Raw genomic sequence first — 11,293 nt, 5'->3', positions numbered from 1 at the left:
CATGAAGGTTGTCTCATTTCAACGTAATGCATGATAGTTAAGAATTTAGAGTGTTCGCGCGCACTGGAGGGTTATATTTTTTCGACTTCGAAAAAAGAACGTGCGCCTTTCAGGGTTAAGAGATTATGTTAAACCGGTCCGCTTAAATCTGCGTAAATTAATTTACTTTTTCTTGTAGTTCACGTGATGTCTCTTTAGACGGTATTTATTTTTTTACGGTAACTTATTTTGTTATACTATACACATTTTAGGGTTGGATCACTTTAACTACGAGCACTGAATATTTTTTTACTAAAAACATTTTCGGCTGAGTGAGATACTAAATTGGTCTAACATTTTGAATTCTTGTTCGTATTTTGCTTCTTACATCTTTTCATTTTATTAAAATCCTTTGCAAGCATCTTAATCATAAAGAAAATTCGTTTAAATTCATACATAGTTTTTACGTAAGCTTTTTTATATCAACGTACCACACTACTACCACTTATAAAATTTGAATAAAGTGAAACTTATAGAAGGATGCTGTCTCACTTGTTTCTAAAGATATTGTCAGAGCCCACAAAAAATGATAAATTTGTTCGTAAAATTGGTAATAAAATATCATTAAAACCTTTTACATTAGTAATACCTACCTACTCGTAATGTAGCGCGTAGCGTCTTTCATTAGAAAGAAAGTACATAACTAAAGTTTCAAATACATGGCGCCAACTAAAAAAAGTATGAAGACACATTTGACACATTCCAGAGCCCAGTTTATCCACATTTATGATTTAAAATAACGGAGTACCGTGTTATTTCAGAGCACTTCGGGCATTTCAAATTGACTAAATAAATATTTCAAGTTGCTAATTATTTTGCTGTCTAAACGGTAAAACTTATAAAAAAACATTAAATAAATTAATAATGCTGTTAAAAAGCACTGTAACACGTCCAAGTAATTTAAACATACGAGAGTAGGCACTGGTATGAAGCAGTAGTAACTGCTTCGGGACAAAACAAAGGCATCGAATATTCAAGACATTTTAGTACGAGGTCATCATTGCGATTGTATCCAAAAAATAATAGTATAGAATTGGATTAAAAACTATTCTTGACTCGCCCTCGTGTTTCATAATCATCCTATGTATAGGCTAATATGTATATTACCCGGTATCAGACTTCGTGGGTACTCAACTGGCATTATCCTACGTCCCAGTTTCCCCAAAACAAGCGTCCAAATTCAAATTTTCTCCACTAAAATTTCCCCTCGTAAATAACATTTATCTATTCTTAGGGTATAATAACGGCGCGCACGCAACGCGATACTTTGCCCCGATCTCGTCTTACGCTCTCCACTTGATTAATGTGTGTGCCCACGGTAATCACCACTCGAGATGCCCTGATAACCGCTCGTTTGTAAAGCAAACACGAGCAAGAAAATTATATTCCTTTTTTGAAATTCGACGCTCAGATGTCATTTTTTCTTTTTTCTTCCATGAAAGTCGAAGGTCTTAGTGGCCATGATTAAAACATTCATTCTGATTAAGCAAGTTTCTTAAAAATACCTTGAAGTGACACTGTTAAAATTTTCATTAGAAAAACAAAAGCGACAATTTCTGCTCTAACGGTCTTTCTTGGCGGGAAAATACTTAACACTGGCTAAATGTGCCAACCGCAAGGGGCTATAAAATATAGAAAAAAAAAACAACTAAAGTTCATTGCTGTGCACTTTGCAAAATGTGTTTCAAATTCATCAAAGCAAACATTTTTTTTTACCAGTACCTACCTAAGTACTTGAAAATGGCACGAGGAAAACCTCTAGAGATATTTGTTTTGTCGTTTAACTCTCAGCGGTAAGTAAAATTGTTGAAAAAAGTAGACGTGGTTCCTGTCGTAATAGAAAACCTAACTTTACGCTAAGACTCTAACAAATGAGAAATAACAAAAGACAATCACCGCAACTAGTTACTCCTCAACGTACAACTTTCAATAAACATTCGTCTGTACGAAAAACTAAAGTTAAAAGATAAGACATACAAAAGAATGCGAAAAAATAGTAGACACTCACTCCAACCACTCGAACGTCTGTCTGTATCTGGCAAATAAAATTAAGGATATGCGTATTCTATTCTACTCGGCGTGCTCTGAATCAATTTTCGTAAAGCGGACAGCATTTTTCGTTCAATCAACGCCGGCTTTTGACGAATATTCGGTATTTGCCGGCGGTATTTGCCGGCGTGGCGGCGGGCGAAAGCTAAATTTTTACGCACTATCATTAATTTAGTGGGTGAAACTTTTTTTTTGCCGAAGTATTTTGACACTTATTGGTAAAAATATATTGTAGGAACACGAATACTTACTTGTCTCCACGCAATCCACGAAAAAGAAATAAAACTAAAACATCTATATTCTATTGTACAACAAACAATGAAATGAACATTGGCAGAAATAAACCTCCTACAGAGGAGGTTTGGTTTCTATTAAATATAAAAAAGCAAAAAATCACTTTTATAAAATCAAAAGCAGAAAGTGCTTCAGTGTTGAATTTACAGACACACTGATTGTATAACTAAAAGTTGATACTAAAATAAAATTACAAAACTGGTCAAAACAATCTTTGAGCTAAAATTTTGAAATCTACATCTATATAAATAAAAATGAATTGCTGTTCGTTAGTCTGATTAAAACTCGAGAACGGCTGGGCCGATAGAGCTGATTTTGGTTTTAAAATGTTTGTCGTAGTCCAGGGTAGGTCTAAACGGTGAGCAAATAAGGAAAAATTGCGATGGCTTATTTATTGCCTTTAAGGCGGAACAGAGTTCGCCGGGTCAGCTAATAGGAAATGAAAATAACTTATTATTCATTTATTAATTTGGTCCACAAACAAAACAACAGGTATTCTTACAAGCGAGTTTTTGAGAGATAGTGCTTAAATCATGAATCCAACATTGCTGGTCACAATTTTATTAAAAGTTTTCCTCCTGTGACAATAAACTCAAGCATCAGAAGATTCTTCTCGACTTCATAAAGCCTATCCTAAATATGTAGCTTATTTTCACAAACGACCCAAAAATATAACAGAAAACGTCTATTCATAGTCAAAACTCATGTGCTCTCAATAACGTTTACGTTTTACGGTAATGAAGACAAATAAAATGAAACCTCGAAATCCGTTATTTTTGGACTTCAGAAGCTCACGAAAGGAAATACTTATTCAAGATATGATTTATAAGCACCAAGCGCAAATTCAAATTCATTCACCATACTTGTTAACCTTGATAATCATCTGCTAACGATGAAAAACTAAAAAATAAATATGAAAAACTTCTTTCATAAACCTACTTAATTGAAATTTGCAAATTATGCTAATTAAGTAAAATATTTTAAATAGCTTCGTTAAATTACTATACATGTTTCATTGATTAGAGAGACCAAACAACCATACAATAGTTGTAACTTAATAAGGGTCTTTTCACACTAGTGATTTGTTTGACAAAATTGTAAATAATGATGCTAATCCTAGCTTTTGTTAACAACCAGTTTCTAAATTCGCAAACGCACCCGAAGGACATATTTTACTTGTCTGGCTTTTAGAAGACGACTAAATCGTAAATGTTTACAACGTACAAATCGCTTGTATTATAACTACTTATACAATACTATACATACATATAACATGCCACCATGAACCGTCCTGTACGTACACCATAATAAGTAGGTATCGCGTTCATAGAATTAAAGAGCGGAATATCGCTAACTCGACATAACTAATATTATAAACGCAAATAAGGATGCATAAATTAATGATGTTTGATATATTTACATAGCTTTAAAAACCACTAGGGTTTGAATAAAAGTTAACGAGTTCAAAATAAATTCACACACAATAATTACACTTTTTAACCAATACTTGCTCACGAACTCACGATCTAAGTAATCATCAAAATAGTAAAGCTTTAACTGGTAACTCTATGTGTATTGAATGCTGTTTGTTTTCCTAACAATAAAATAAAATAAAAATATGTTTGGCTTATTTTGTATCAAACTCTACGCGGACAGTCATGGGCAAATTTTAAAACTTACATCAGAGTTCAAAACCTCCTTTCGTGTTTGTTAATCGGTTCTTTTTAGAAAGTCGGTTAAAAATAAACGGCATACACGCCGTGAAATTGCAGGACAAATTGTTATTGTGAAAGAGCCGTAAGGGAGGTGTAGGCATGAACTTTAACAACGAATTAGAACAACGACTCTGATTAAAACCAGTTTTCCTCTCAGTTTATCCATTTTATTGAATTTAAATTAATATTTTATTGCTAAGATTGATTTAAAAAACAATCTACCGCGCTGTAAAAGTTATTAAATTGTGGAAAGCGAACAGTCAGTATTCATAAGCAAATACAAGATGCCTTTGCTTTTTATCCCGCTCTCCAAATTCAAATTATAAAAAGTACCTAATGTAGGTAAAGCCCTTTTCAGGGCAATTTCAGGGTACATCACATCCTCAGATCTTTACCATTTGCTCCTAAAGTAATACTGAGATATTGATCTCAGTCCCTAATCTAAATATATAAAAGGAGAAACTGACTGACTGACTGACAGATCAACGCACAGCCTAAACGGCTAAACGTAGGCACTTGAAATTTGGAAGGGACGTAGCTTAGGTACCGTAGAGGTGCACTAAGAAAGGAATTCCCGAAATTCCCACGGGAACGGGAATTAGCGGGAAAAAAGGAATTCACGCGTACGAAGTCGCGGGCGGCCGCTAGTAAGAAACATTAAAGAATTGTTGTAATCTACATTAATTACTGTGTTGTATGTTTTGGTGTAACATTTTATGTCAATAAAGAATTTCTTATTATTATTATTATAAATTTATTATTATTATAGAATAGACGTCTTTCAGAAAACAAAAATACAAATATTGAGTTCAGAACCAAGATTCGAAGGATAGATACATAGGTAGATGGTTTATGTTTTCACCACCTAGTCCCTTAGACCCTTACACACAGTAGGTACCTTTTATTGTTCTCGTAGATAGTTCAGGTTTTCACTACTCCTTTACATAGTAGATCAGTTAAATACTCCAGCATCCTAAAACACAGACGAAATCGCTCGGAAAACTTAAACCTAATCTACATTTCGGCCACCCTCGGTCGAATCGGCCCCCGAATAATTAATACAAAGTGGGCATAAGACGGGGGCGGATCGATACGTCCTTAAGGCGGGGGGGTTTCTTTCGTTGGGGGGCCAACCCCGCGCCGCCGCCCTGAAAAGACCTCTGGACATCTATTCCGAGACGCTAGCTCGTTTAATGTGGCCAGGGCTGCCAGCTGCAATAATAAGGGATATTATTGATTAATAATTACTTCACAATCAATATTTATTAGTAAAACTCGTAAAGAATATGTATAGCTACTTTATAAAATGTGAAAATCATTAAAAAGTTTGGAAATCAGAGTGAATCTAAAAGCATTGTTAAACTGTTAGTGACGTCAATAGAAGCATTGAAAGTCATGAAATTAAAAAAAACGTATACATAACCTGGGAGTAAGCAGAATTAAAATGTGTGAATCGAAACATTTACTGAACACTGCTGTTAAAACGAACACCTTACTACCTAGGTCCATAAAACAATTGCGAAATTATTTTTTCCTTAGGCATAGCGGCAGTCTTGCGTCGTACCTGATGTAAGCATCAGGCCTTATCAGGCCAGCTTATAAGACCTTTGGACATACATTCTGAGACACTATCTCAGAATTTGTAGAAAAAGAAACGCAAACATGTTTTACATTGGAAACATCCAAAAAATTTCACTAATTTGACAATTTGGCTCCAAGTTCATATCAAAAACTAGAACAGCATTCTTCTGTGTTAAAATATTTTATTGATTTCCTATTCCATTTTAAGCGCAAGCTTTCATGAGGATCCTTTCTGAAAATTTTAAAATAATATCAATTTTTTTCTTATTAATAATTATATTTAAAATAACTTGCTAATTTGCGATCCTAAGCTCTTTGGTCAGGCTTTACACATCAGCTGTTACGTTTCTAATTTTATTCTGAAAATTGAGCACTCAAAAAACCTACTTGCCTAATGACACTTTTTATTTCCATTTTTACATTCAGCGCAAGCTTCGTTATTATGCTCATTCTGAAAATATACATTTATCAACATCGTTCGTTCGTTCGTTTCAGCCAAATGACGTCCACTGCTCAAAGTCCTCCCCCAAGGTTTTCCACAATTAATGATCCTGCGCATGTCTTATCAACATCATAATCCTTAAAATATGCCTTTTTCAAAAATCTAAAAAAAAATTCATCCAAAGAATCACAAAAAAAATTTTGAAGTTCGGTTCAAAATAAAAAAGAACTTGACGACAGACATCCAAATCCCAAAAATACCTAATTTGCTAATCCTTCATTCTAACATTTAAATAAAGTTTCATAGTATCCAACCACATTCTATATAATGATTTATTTATTATAAAAACTTCGGTTTATTGCCCACAATAGGTTTCCCATGCCATAATTCAGCCTCTAATTTCTCCTCACATCTTTAAATTTTCATTTTAAAAAAAAAATATGTTACACCCTACACCAAAATTCATCAAAGTTCAGCGGTTACAACCTGAAAACTTCATAAATATGACAACAATACACTCCTGCTACTGCATTTTTAATACAATTAGTGCCTATCAAAATCAAAAATTACAATCAAATGCTAGCCATCCTTAAAAAGAGTAGAATGGGGAAATAGTGATGTAATCTGCTTTCTTATCCAGACTTCGTAAAATTCAAAATTTCAAATTCCGAAAAATTCAAATTCAAATTCCGAACCAGCCCTGTGAGTTGTAGAACAGGAGTGGGGGGTGTAGAGGTCCGTTTACAGCGGCGCGCTCATATCTTCTTCCATTCCTTGGTGGGCGGGCGCACGGGTGTGTGCGCCAAACTTTAAGACTGTTAGGGTCGCAATCACGAGCGCTTTTCATTAGAGTAGATGGTTATCGCTGCCCGTACGTGTTTTGTTTGATGAAAACGTCCGTTCGCTTTGTCCACTTTATTCCGTACTAAGTAAACGCTATCGATCGCGTTTCGACGTATTTGCTGGGACACGGTAATGTTTATTTTGAAGAACACGGTTAACAAATGGGTATACCACTCTACGGAACATTATATTCGCATTAAATTTTTAAAAACCAAATACAAAATCCACTTTCCACCATATCTAGGTAGTATTTATTAAACTCAAAATAGTCTAGACCAGAGAAAAATATAAACATCTGTATACCTACACGAACTGCTTACATCGGAAAAATTTTTCATGGGGAATATTTTTGAGATCATAACTAGGTAGGTATGTAAGTATTAATTCGTTCAGATAATACAGAAAAAATTTTTTCAGTTAGATCACTAGTAATTCAGATTTATTCACTTTCGCCAATGACAAACTTTTAGTTACTTTTCTCCAAATTAAAATTAAGGAAAGATAATACGAAAAGTGAAACTCTTTTTACCCGACTGCGCTAGAAGGAGGGTTATTATACACGTTTCTGCCTGGGCTTCGCACCAATTGATTACGCAATGAAAATCACGTTCATATATTGACATTTATTATTCTTCTTCTCAAATGAATCACATTTTCATCAAAAAGATGAATTATCCGTTACATGTTAACTACGAACCTAAAATCTAAAATACTTTTCCAATATTGAGGAACAAGTAAGCACATCAATTTATTCGCACTTAAAAAAATAAAAACTCTTATTCGCTCGCCTTGAAAATCAACTACAAATTACAGCAAAAAGTGCAAGTCAATGTTGCCGAGCAAAAAGACGAAATTGTACACTCGCAGGAGGTGTCGGAGACGCGGCCGGCATTTAAAACTAGAGGGAAAAATTATTTCAACTCACCCCGCCTTCAGCAGGGCTGCCAGCGATGTTGGCAATTAAAATTCCCCTTTTTTATCTATAAACAAAAAGATTTCGTTGACCCATTTTTAGAAAAGATACATGAAATGTCCACCTGAAAATTATTTCTATAGAGCTGTTAATTAAATCAAATTTAAAATCATAGTTTTTTATCATCATCATTGGCTGAAAGCCAAAGGAAGTCCAGATAAAAGTTATTCATTTATAATAAATAATAAGTACTAAATATGAAAATAAATGGCTCATATTACAAATGTTTTGCCTCCAGAACCATATTCTTAGACTTCGGATTGACTGTTTACCAAAAAATTTAATAAAAAAGAAACTACTTAGTTACTAAGAATAAATACGTATTCTATATTCCTTTCAAAATTGCAAACCCAAATAAAATAGGTATACATAAAGTTTATATGCCAAAATAAAATATTACATAATAATATTAAAGTTAACTACTTAATTAACCTAAACTAAATACAATTGACAAACTACCTATTTATCTAGAGTTGGATCTGCATAAATATTTTAAGAACACATGAGAAACATGACTCCATCTGCAGTTATGTACCTAGTTTAAATATTTTTTGTCTCAATAAAATCACATTTGATCTTACCCCGCCAGCCCTAACAGTGTTGTACTTTGTTGCTCGACTGCTAAAGCAGCGGAAAAAGATTTGCATATAATTGTCTTCTTGGACTTTTCGCTAATGCCCCTCCTCCCCCCTCTTATTATGACGTTTTGAGCCTTTTTCCGTCGTCTGCTAGCCGCTTGCGAATTATTCACAAATCTAGTTATTTTAGACTTAAGTTTTTAAGCATGTAAAACTTTTTCGTTTTTCGTCCAACTGGAGACGAGCGGGTCTGAAAAAGTTTTATTTATTTCACATTCACTACTGAAATATTTATAAGAATAAACCATTATTAATGTTTGGATTTCCTGATTTCAACTTTAAAATTCAAATTTAGGTTTAGAACATTTATTAAAATCTCTTTTCAAGTTATTGTTTGCATTGGTTTCAGTTTAAATAGTTTGACAAAACAGTCGTTATTTTTACATAGAAAGCTAAAAAGATGAAAAAAAACTTGATGCTATGACGTTCTTGAAAATATTTTAAATTGAAATAGAAAAGTTACCTTTATAGCTCCTTACCTTAGCTACTCTTGCTTTAAAATTCCAATTCATCATAATCAAACTTATTATTATGATCATAATGTCCCTACAGCTGACGAAGCACTTTTGTTCTCTATATCATCATGGTTACTTTTAATTTTACTTCTGTATTATGAAATTCCAAAATCTTTTCAAGGTATTTCCAATTAAATAAAACAAATAAAAAATCTGAATTGGTTTACATGTCATTGTGATATTTGGTTGTATACGTAAGTCAGGCGCCAATAGGCAAAAACACCCTTTTAGAGTTACTAATTTTAACCTAAATCAAATCAAATCATTTATTTGTTAAAACATGTGGAATTCAGGTGGTACATAGTAAGTAGAGCTCTATGTTTTGCCTATGAGTGGCGTACAAATTAGTATCAAATAAAAGTAGTTAATTTGATTTCAATTCATTTTTGGAAAACAAAATTTCTACATTCACTTGAAACGATATCATGCCTGTTACATGGAAATCGGTAAGTATTATTGATGAAAACAGTTATCTTAAAATTTTCAGGACCATATTTATAATAGCGCTCGTGCTTTTTGCTCATGCAAATCATGCCTCTCTTGGAACAATCAAAAACACTTACTTACTTTGTTTCCAACCAAAAGCTAACTAAAAGAAGACTAGAAGTAATATTTATACCTAAGAATTGTCATTGGCTCTCTGTACCGAAATTGACACAGCGAAATGGGTACACGTAAAAAACGAGTTATTCACGAAAACGTAATACATAATAGTAACGTTAAACTTGTCTACTTATCAATTTTCAGTTTTGCTTTGTTTAGGTACTCTTTCATTTCAAACTACATTTTCAGCCGTCCAGTATCATGCCTCCCAAAACGCGTTCTCCCAAAACCCGATTACCGTGAACAATTCGGCTGTAATCATCAGACAAAATCGATTCTGCGCTGTTTACGCAAATATCCCGACGAATCGACGGAATCGTTCCCAAAGAGAATGCCTAANCCGCCCACCGTCTTCCTCACCGCGTCCAACCATCTCGTCGGTGCCCTGCCCCGAACGCGTCTGCCTTCCATACTGATACTCAGGTTACAAAAAGTATCTTTATCTTCGAACGCAACCAGAACTGAGGCTGGTGGCCATAGTAAATGTTGTTTGTCTTGGTAAGACCTTTCAAATGACACTACAAACATAACTATTGGAGCCGGGTACCATTCTGCAAAAAAGTATGTATATTTTCGTACACAACCAGATCTGAGGCTGGTGGTCATAGTAAAAATTGTTCATCTTGGTAAGACCTTTCAAACGATACTAGACACATATCTATTGGAGCCGGGTACCATTTTGCCCATTGTCCTTTAAAACATGAAACATCTACCTGAAAAAGTATTCAATGGAACTGTAAATTAAGTCTTTAAAATATTTTTTTTTATCATCATCATTTAATTTCAGCAAAAAGACGTCCAATGCTGAACACGGGTCTCCCCCAATGATTTCCAGATAACGCTATAATCATTTATAATAAAAAAAAAGTAAAAGTGAGTACAATGTAATATAAAATAATTAAAAAAAGTAGTAATATGAAAATAATTGTTTTATCATGAAGTAGGGCTCAGGACTGCCCATCAACCATCAAACACAATTTGCTCTATTTAATGTTTGTTCCAAATATTTTTGCCTCCAAAACCATTTTTTTAAGACGAATTGTGCATTTTCTGAATTATTTATTTAGAATGACTATTGACAGCAGACTACCAAAAAATACTACTTAAATAAAATAGAACTAAGTACTAAGAAAACGTAACTTATTCTTTTCAAAATTTCAAACCCAAATAAAATTCTCAGTAGTCAAACTATTTGACTAGGTTTAGACCGGTATATAAGAACACTCTACCAACATGACGCATTTTCATATTTTCAATAAAATATCACATTTCCTCTTACTCTGCAAGCCCTAACAGTGATGTACTTTGTTGCTCGACTGCTAAAGCAGCGGAAAAAGATTTGCATATAATTGTCTTCTTGGACTTTTCGCTAATGCCCCTCCTCCCCCCTCTTATTATGACGTTTTGAGCCTTTTTCCGTCGTCTGCTAGCCGCTTGCGAATTATTCAACAAATCTAGTTATTTTAGACTTAAGTTTTTAAGCATGTAAAACTTTTTTCGTTTTTCGTCCAACTGGAGACAAGCGGTTCCGAAAAAGTTTGATATATTTTTAGATGCAGACTATTCAAATATTTATAAGAAGAAATCGATATTAATGTTTT

This window comes from Ostrinia furnacalis, unplaced genomic scaffold (genome assembly GCF_004193835.3).
Source record: "Ostrinia furnacalis isolate ACB-3 unplaced genomic scaffold, ASM419383v2 OfSCF7446, whole genome shotgun sequence".
Classification (NCBI taxonomy): Eukaryota; Metazoa; Arthropoda; class Insecta; order Lepidoptera; family Crambidae; genus Ostrinia; species Ostrinia furnacalis.
Note: the sequence above shows the minus strand (reverse complement) of the source record.